Raw genomic sequence first — 10,144 nt, 5'->3', positions numbered from 1 at the left:
GAGTGCGCTTTAGGGCAATGCCTCAGGGACCGGGTGATGGAAGAGGGACTGGCACCCCCTAATCAGAGAGCCATATTTGCAAGCCTGCTCCACCCCCACCCAGTGATACGTGCTGGAGATGGCGCTCTGTGCTCAACTGGTCACAGGATGAGGATGGGGAATCACGAGGAAAGATGAACTGAGCAGCAATTTCTCTTTTTTCCCCCAACCTTTAGCTGGACTGTAGGAGTGCTCAGGACCAGATGCACAGTATCTACCCCATCAAAACAGGGCGAAGAATGACAGCTGTATGATTTGACCTTGTTAATCCAGCTATTTAGTAGAATGTGTAAGTCAATAGCAGCTGTTAATGAGTCTGCATCAACATACCTGCTCAATAACCAAGCACTGCTAACAGAACATTTTTTGCAGCTGTGACTTTAAAACCACTTCTGGTCCAGAAACACAGTATACCAAATTCCCATGACATTCCAGCGAAGACAACTGCTTAGGAAAGCAGTTTATATGGGGAAAAAAACAAGCAGGCTCTTTTGTAGGCATTGGCATTCTGATTAAAGTGCCATGTATCTTGCCTTAGGGTCCTCAGTGTGGCTGCTGATTTGTTGGGAGAGACAAAGGGCAGAGAAAGCATGCATGGAAAAGTGCACGACAACAGGCTTGGATGGGTATCTGCTGCCATTCAGCCATTGCAAAGATGAAAGTGGTCCATTTTAATGACTGTTACAAAGGTAGACCAGCAATTCCTCTTCATCTCGTGGAGATGCGCCCCTCAACATCCATTTCAAGGTGGTGAACACCCTGACTGTACACCACAAATGCCACTGGCTCCAAAAGAACTTTTTTCACACATTCTTTTCAAAAACTGTAGCAGGTGCGTGCACTTATTGGGCCAACGATTCAGCTATTTTCAAATAATTTCAAATGTCCCATGCCAGGTCGGGTTACGGCCAGCCACTTTCAACCTCTGGATAATAACGTCTTCCCTCGAGGTGTGTCAGGCCCATGGAGGAGTCCCAGGCAGAGCCAAGGAATCCGGTGGAGCCTGGGAAGCCCTTGCTGCAGGCTCCCTCCAATCTAAGTCCATCTTCAAGTAAGAGCAGTAATTTTATCTCCTGTTTTGTTAAGGAGGGTTAAGGAATACAATTTTGGCCCTTTTTTCGTGGTAGATGAGACGTGGAAAAATCACTGAGAGCTGTGACATGAGTTCATTGAGACTGCAACACCATGGCTGCAAAGTCTCCTGACCGCTGCCACGTCCCGGCCCACATTTGCAGTCTCCCTGAGATCAGGCAGGACAGGAGGGTGTCTGCAGGCTGGGAGCTGGGGGAGAGCGAGGCATGGGCGGCTGAAGCGAGGTCCCCCCAGGTCCCTCTGCAGCTGCCTGAGCTCCTCCACCAGGTCCACAGGGAGGCTTTTAGCCCTTCAATACGAGAAGAGGCAATATGGGCTAGAGAACTGAAATCAGCAGGGTACAATCTGAGCCTAACGAGTGCCAGGGGCTACAGGAAAGCTGTTCCAAGTGACAGGAGGCACAGTGGTAAAAAACCTTTCAGCAGCATCAGTGAAGGGACAGGGGAGCCTCTTTAATTTAGGATCAGCTAAATGCCTGAGTAGCCTCACGCCAGTTCCCGAGCTACTGAGCTGTGCGGCCAGTCCTAGCAGAGTTCGGGTTCCCTTTTCATGACAGTCATCTTCCAGCTCTCTCACTACCTCGTATCAACAACATTAGCAGAAACTAATGCTCTTGCTGTAGCTGTTTTAAATAGATTTTAATCTTGTGGGGAAATAGCTGTTTAGTATTACTCCAGCATTTAGTATTGCTCAGCTGTGAAAACTAACTCTAAAACTGAGCGCCTCGGAAACCCCCTTTGTCTTTTACTAATCCAGGCGAGGAAGGTAGGTCCTTTCCAGGACCCTGGTTGTGCTACACCTAAAGGACATTTCAACAGCTCTCCAGTGTTGCGTATGTTTCCTGCAGCAGATTTACACCCCTAGTGTTACTTATTGAGCTGGTGTTATTTCAGCTACAGCTACTTTATAGTTCTGAAACTAGCAATGTAAATACTATCAATCATGGCCCCTGCTCTGAGTAATACAGTTCTGCTGGATGCTGTGAACATTTATTTCTTGCTAAGCTCCAGGGAAATGCATTAAGATAGCAAATAACTTAGCATTAACAATACTGACCTTGTTTCCTAAGCCTCATCAGTTCCTTAGTCAGGTGGTAGAAAGGAAGTCTGTTGTTGCAGTTACTGCCCTGAAATTAAAGGCTAAAATAACAATGAGAAGAATTCACACAAGGCAACACAGCTCTTCAACTGCGTCAAAGCCAGCAGCTTTGATGCTTGTGCTTTCATAGGACTGACTAAACAGATCGATCAGATCTGCATCAGCCATTCTGCAAGTCATAACTGGAAAAAATTATTTTCACAGGATCAGAGTTTCTTGCTTTGAAAATAAGTGGCTTGGCTTTGGGCAAAATTTTCCAAGGCACCTATGTGATGCAGAGAGAAGAGCCTGATTTCAGCATGGTTCAGAGATGCGTGGCAGCTTACCTGGCCTCAGAATGGCAATGGTGGCAGTGGAGAAATGACAACTTGGGCTTCACCTCACGCTATCCCTCACAGCCTGCTTGATGGTAGGTTTCTACTGCAATTGCTTTTGCAGGGTGAATCTCCTCCTCCGCCTCTTTATCTGTGGTAATTAAGGCTCTCTGACAAAGGCCAGAAATGCAGTCCCATGTGCAGGCTTGTCTGTCATCCATTTTATGTACCTGTGCATTCACATGGGACAGGGACAGCCTGGACAGTGCAGCTGTGTAGGGCAGAGCGAACCCCTGGGAGCTGAACAAAACCCCATGGCAAACCTGCAGCCTCCCGTGCCTAGCTCTGGCGCCCTGGGAAAGCAAGGGGGGGTTGCAAGCAGGCTCCACTGCAGCCCACTGGCCTGCAGAGGGGCTGTCTGCTGCTGCAGGACGCTGCAGGGAGCCAGGAAAGCAGAGCTCACACGCCACAGCCTCTTTAGGCCAGGCACATCGCACAAGGCAAGGGGCTCCTGTCTTCCTCCCAACAGCTCCTGAGGTGTGATGTACCCATCCCCTCTCAGGGCCTCCCTGCAACCGTCCTGCGCCCCTCTCTGCACCAGGAGTTTCCCCAGAGATGTCACCTCACAACTCCAGCTGTAACACTTTGCTAAGTGCTCCCATGCTGGTATGAAGTCAGGAAGCCTTCCCAGGTTATCGTGCCCTCCCCCAAAGTGGATCCCACATTTGAGTCCCCTCACAGGCATCTTCTGTCCCCTCCAAGATCTCCATGCCTCCTAAACGATACATCAGGCTCCCCCAGCATCACCCAGCACCTATGTACTCAGGTGAACGCAAGCAGCACAACCCATGGCGCCTTGTTTCACATGCCAACAGAGAGCTCCTCTGTGCACAGCACATTGCTGGGGGCTCCCTGCTGCTCAGAGAGGGTCCCAGGGGAGGACAGGGCAGTAGCACCCATGTTGCAGCTGCATTGGGGAGAGGCCATGCTGCAGAAGAGGGAGAGGCAGCCTCCAAAGGCGTGAATTGCATGCTTAACATGCAAATATTAGGGTGGCCCGGGTCTCCTGCTTAGGCTGCTGGGGCTCACAGGAGGGTAGCCTGGGCCCACCACCTTGTTGAAGCGACTCTCTTGCTTCTGGAGCGCAGGGGTCACTCACCACCCTGCGCTGGGCCATGCGACCTGCTCTGCCAGCCCCTCAACGCCCATCCCAAGCGCCTCATGCTATCAGCAGGGTCGTCATGGGAAACACTGCCCTGGGTTATGTCCAGCTCAATTTCTGCCAAGGATTTGTAGCGCCGCGTTGGGTGAGCCCTTCCAGCTGAAGGCCACCGGAGGGAGCCCCAGCAAAGCAAATGAAGGCTCACGGGAGCTTCTGCATTCGAGAGCGGTGGCTTTCACCAGGTCATCCCCAGGCCCTTCGGAGTCAGGGGATTATTTCGGGGGGGATCACCGAAAGCAAACAAAGAACAGTACACCTGCTGTCAGGAGGTGTCCATCACTGCACATCAGTCTGCTTCTTTGCTAGACCACAGGGCACAGTGATGCAGAAAAGCTCTAGAGCACCCATTGAGTACGTGCCACAGGATAATGGGAACAGCCTGTTCACCACCTCTGGTCGAGGAGAACTCCTGCTGGATTTGGTGGGAGGTTTGTTTGACACATGGAAGCAACAAGAAGCTTTTTGTAGGTGTACTGTGCCTTGCGTTTCTGTAGGCTGTTACAACTGGGCTCTTTTCCTAAACAAAACATCTTCTGTAAATGTATTGCAGGATAAATCTGGTACGCTGCTTTTTTTTTTTTTTTTTTTTTTGTGAACGTGGAGCTGTGAGCAGAGTTCAACTGCAGACAGCACACAGAATGTGCAGGAGGTTCCCCCCCCACCTACAACAGTTTACTCTGATATTCCTCCTCTAGTTCACTGGCAGAAATACCTGCTATTTTTAGGTCTGATATTTGCTGATAAAAAAGCTCCACTGGGAGGGTACAGTCATGACGGGCTTGAGCTGAACAAGTTTGCTGCTACAGAAAGGGAGAAACCTTACACTCTGTCTTCCCCCTTCTACCTTATCCTTCCTGCTTTCCCTCCCTCCTCCCGCCTTGTGTTCCCATCTGTGCAGTGCAGCCTCATTTCCCCTTGCAAATTCTGATTGCAAGATAAAATGATTCAGCTTATTAACCCAGCCATTTGAGCAAGTTCAATCCGCTTACCATGCAGCCAGGCAAGTATGAGAGATGGAACAAAATAAGCACGGGGAGGGGTGGAGAGAAACCTGCCCCTTACACGGTGGGTGAGCTTATGTTAGCTAAGCTCCTGCTGTATCGGGAAACCATAACCAAATGAGGCCAGCTGGAGCCAGGCTGAAAACAAACAAAATGATGCAACGGGGTTAGCAGATCTGCAAGCTGCTTTCTGGAGGACGGTGTATGCAAAGAACTTGCTTAAGGGGCACTAGACAAGTCCTTGGAGAAGAGATATAAGGTGTACAAAACTGATGAACCACTAAGGGCTCAGAAGATCCCCTGAGCTGCAAAAAGATGGAGGCTAGGAGCGTACTTGGGGAGACAGGGCAGCTCATGTATGTATACCCTGCTCTTCTTCTCTCTTGGGGATATACCTTTTCTTTCACCATGCACACACACCCACTAGCGATCTGCTGCCTCCTGCCAGAAGGCAGTGTGTCCTCCTCCCAACAGGGAGGGGTTTCTCAGCATTTCCAATGCAGACTGACCTCCTGATAACCATGCAGCCACGGAACAGGCAGCACCAGCCTGTGCTCCACCATCACGCTGCAACAGCTGCTGGCCTGAGGACCTGCAGACGTTTAAACCGCTGCTGCTGGCACCTCCGTGCACACAGTCACCTGCACTGAGCTGGAAGCAGCCTCTAAACACGTACGAATCAGTCCCCGTAGCCTTATCGGCAAGCTCCTGCTGCACACCCAGCGCCTCACCCCGAGGAACTGCTTCCAACAGCCAGGCAGCTGGGAAGGTCACTGGTGTTCTGGCCAAGGCCAGATCAGACAACCGTTGTGATGGGCTCCCCACCACAGAACACAGCGGTGTGACTGGCTGGGCTCCCTCCAAATTTGCCAAGGTTTCCACCAAACTCTCCTTTTGCTGCCTTGTTGTCCTCTCAGTCCTCTGACTGCCACGAGGCACCTGGGGGCAGCAAGCAAGCAATACCTGGAGAACTTTTCCAAGAGTAGTCAGAAGGGTCCAAAGAGATCAGCTTCTCCCACAAAATGCTCCATCCAAACTGCCCAGGACAGCACAGAAAGGAATTTCCCTCAAAGAAGCAGCTGGATTTGCTTGTCAGATGGACTTTGATTACTTTCCAGTCAATTCTTTTGGCCCTTGGGGCATGCGACAGGGGCGAGGTGGATCATGCACAGCCCTGGGACAGCACTTCACAAGGCTGGGAAAGGAGGGCTGAGACAGGACAGCCAGGATTGCATTCACAGAGGCAGGCACTCAGAGTGGATAAAAAAAAAGCTTTTCTCCTTTTTCTGGGGAACAACAGTGATGCCATCCCCCCACTGCCACAGCACAGTGATGCCACGGAGTTGCCCACATTTGGGGAAAGAGCAGGGGTTGGCATAGCCAGAGGGCAAGTGATGAGGCTCACCCTTGGGAAAACCACCTTCATGGTCCCAGTGCTCGCCTGCCAGGTCAGTACCACTACTGTCTCTACTGACTTCTCTTCAGGGCCAGGCTAGCATGTGTCCTGAAAAAAACTTGAATCCCTGTCTAGCAAGGGGGACTAGAGGGCTATGGTGAAAGAAAACAGGGAGAAATCAAGTGATTTGCACCTGGATACAGAGAGTGTAAATGATGGGGTGCAAAAAATCAAGCCTCAAAGAGTGTTTCTAGAGGAGTCAGAAGTGAGGCTGCAGCCTTGGGCACTGGAGGTACTTGTGCGCTGAGGTCTCCCTCTTGACATGAATGAGGGGAGGCCACAAACAAGCCAGTTCTCACTGCTGTGTGCAGAACGTTCCCGGTTCTGTCCCCCAGGCCGTGCGACCAGGTGTGCACCCCTCGCTGGGGTGTTTCACCCTCACTGCCAGCTAAGCGGTCCTGCCACTTCATGTGTGAGTGAGGAGATGGAGCAAGTGCAGCACAAGCGCAGAGAGGTGTCTCCACAGCAGTTTGGAGGTGGACGAGCTGGAGGTAAGACCTCCCTCCTTGTGGGCTTGGGCTTGGTGAACCCTCCATCTGAACCGCCACAGCTGTTCCTAAATTCTTACCCTGACTCCAAATGTCTCCTGTCCATCTTGCTGCTGGGAAACTCACCTGATTTCTATGTCTCCTCTGTAACGGGAGGAGGATGGAATTTTTGTCTAGTTTGTAAGCTCCTCTGGGCAGGGAGAGAAGGCCCTTTATATAAAGGAACCAGCATAAGGAGGGTCTTGACCCTCACAACAGACCTCACAGCAGCTTGCTGGACCAAAGTGCTAAACACAACATCAAATAATGTGTTGAACTTAAAAGTCTTGCAGCTTTATTAATTTTCCCATTTCTCAATTGTAAGGCACTCTCTAGTAGCAACAGTTAACAAATCAGCAATGCTCCTAATCACAGGTTGGATCTCAAAAACTCTCCAAAGTTTCCATAAGACATCCACATCTCTCAACCATGCTCTGCAGTCTCTGGACCATTGCTTCTCTAATACTGTTCTTCAATTCAGCATTTCATCTCCTCTTCCTTGCCATTCATCCTACCCCACTGACTGCCCCTCATAACAGACTAGTTAAATTTACCTTCACCCACACGTCACCCACACCCACAGTATCCCCCACACCCACGAAGGCATGGTCGTTCATGCCTGTGTATGTTGCCCCCGGCACACAGAACAAAGCCACAGCCAGTTTGCACCAGACACACTCCTCCCCCAGACCCACATGGAGAATATGGCTACGAAGACCTCACCCTCCTCTCCACTGTGCTGTGCAGCATTTACTGAGGTTGCTATAATTAAGGATCTTTGATAAGATCTGCTTATATAACCGTGGTGATTAGTGAAGTATAGGCATGGAAGTAGATTAAATGAGATCACTAGCTACAGCTCTGTTCTAATGTACACAAGTTGCCTTCTCTGATTAATTTTTTGACGTTACATCTTAAATTGGTTGTCCTTCTTAACGGTTGTGCCTTATTCCAAAAAGTGTCAAGCAGAGCTGGCAAAATTGTTCAAAGGGCTTGCTGGCTGTGGGTTACTAATTATCCCTACACATGCACTGTCAGTGAAATCCCTTTAACCTGAGAAACCAAGTCCTGTGCACTGGCATGGAACTCAGGTACCTCTCTAATTAACACAGAGTTCTGAGCGCCGGCAACAAGAAGGTGCTATTTTCCAGTGAATGCATTAAGTACTTTATGTACTGACCCCCAGGATGTGTTTCTGTGTTTGTTTTAATCTCTTTTTTTCTATATCCAAGCATTGCAATCTTGTTTCACAATCATTTTTTCTTCCCCTTTCCCCCTTGCTCTGCCTCTCTTAAAACTGGCTGCTTCCCTAAAGCTTTTTTTTTTCTCACCTCTTTATCTCCAAACCAAATCTGGGTGGCACCATTTTCTCCTCACAATGTGTTAGTTGGTGTGCAGTGATGACACCAGGCTTAAGAAGGCAGACGAAAACAGAGGAGGGTTTGTGGCAGCATTTAACCCAATAGAGCTAAGCAATTTGGGGCGGGGGAGTTAAGCCACTAACCTGAACAACCTTGTAGTAGTGGACGGTATGTGTAAAGCCCGGGAACAAAACCGAGCTGTGGTTCCCTCTCCCGAGTTCTGTAAATGTCCTTGTTTAGATTTGGGCAAAATAAAATATGCAGTAATGAGTAGTAACATAGAATTCTGCATTCGATTCCTGCTTTTCTCTGGTGACCCTTTCCTTTACTTTGCTGGCTCTCATCTTCCCTCCCACCTTTCTAGATGTGCTGTCAACATTAACTTCAAAGGGTCTTCTTCCCTCTTCCTCTCTTCTTACACTCCCTAGTTTCTGTCCCACGTCCTCTTCTTTCTTCTTAGCTTGGCCTTGTATGCAAGGTGAAGTCACTCAAGGAAGCTGAGGAGTCTTTTATCCTCACTGTGACATGTCCACGCTATGTTGCCCTCAGCGTCCGCAGGCTCTGCCCACACCGCTGCCCTTCCATTAGGCAGAGGCACTGCAGCATCTCTTCCAACAATGGTTTGGCTACGTTGACACAAGGGGAAGAGGTCCCAATTTTCAGATAATCAGTTGCAATACTGCTAACACCTTTAATATAGATGGCTCTTTGACACTGGATTAATTACAAGCTCGTTGATATCTCATGAACTCACACACAAAAAGACATTTTGTTTCATTTCTTGATTCATTCTTAAATACCCGTAGAAGGAAGAACGTGTGAAAAGACTGGCTGCTACTACTAGGCAAAGCACAGAGATCCCTCCCCGACACACCACGGGTCCTGTGCAGGTGCAGCACCCTCCTGCTTTGGTGTGTTGTGGTGCTGGTCTTATTGTCGGCCAAATTGAGCACAGGAGGGAAAGGGGACACAGAAAGAGGCAGAGGGTTATGAAGTTCTGGTGTGGGGACAGACTCCGCTGTCCCCAGTGTAAGGGGCACCTCTGGTACAGAGGAATGTTGAGAAAATGAAGAGCAAGGTACAAGTGGGTTTATTTTTCAATAGTTCCATGACATCTAAGGTGTAGTCCTGGTTCCAGGACTACCGTCTCACAAACCCAAGAAAAGATACTACTAGTCAAGCACTCTTTACCCAGCCAACTACTACCAGTGCTATAGCAATTCCACAGGCCACAAAGCAGAACTCCATGCAATTTTCTCTGCAGCTTGTACTCCTAATGAGTTATTTTAGGCATCTATTTTTGCTGGAGGCATCATAGGACTTCTGCTGGTTGTGCACAAAGCTGTATTTCCAACATGGGAGCAGCTGTTTTTCTAATAGTATCTCCAGGTCAAGTTACTTGTCTGTGAAATGTGGGTCCCAGGGTCAGCAGACTTCAGCACAACTGACAAGAGTGTCTAAGTTAAAGCCACACTCTAGAAAATGTTTCTCACTCTCAGCAGTACACCGTGCAAGCTAGAGCAAAGCGAAATCTAAAGCAAATGGGGTCTTTACAAGATAAGGAGAACCCAGTGCATTTCAGATAATGAAAACAGATTTTAATTCCTCAGGAAAGACATATTTCAACATATTTTAGCTGAAGACTTTAACAAAACCATTAAAGCAAAAATCAATGCACTTTCGTTCTGCTTATGTAAAGCATATACTCTGTGAACACACATTACAGGCTGCTTTTGGTGATGAATGAAAATCACCAGGAACTTCTACTTTGTCAGAGCTCATTGCAGGCCACTGCAGTTGTACTTCCCTTGATGACCTGGGCTAGGTCAAGACTTGCAGCAGGTTCCCACCAGGTGACTGAGCTGATGGCTGCTAGTGAAAGGGGCTGTCCCACTCCTTCATCACCCTCGCTCCAAGCTACAGCAGTCCTGATCTTCCCTTGTGCTAGCTCTGGCACTCATTGACCTGCTCAGTGAGCCAGTACATGAGCACGAACTCACCCTTTTATTTGCAAGGTTTGGCTTCTGCTGGTTT

The sequence above is a fragment of the Balearica regulorum genome, chromosome 1 (genome assembly GCF_011004875.1).
Source record: "Balearica regulorum gibbericeps isolate bBalReg1 chromosome 1, bBalReg1.pri, whole genome shotgun sequence".
In the NCBI taxonomy this organism is placed as follows: Eukaryota; Metazoa; Chordata; class Aves; order Gruiformes; family Gruidae; genus Balearica; species Balearica regulorum.
This window is presented reverse-complemented; position numbering follows the sequence as displayed.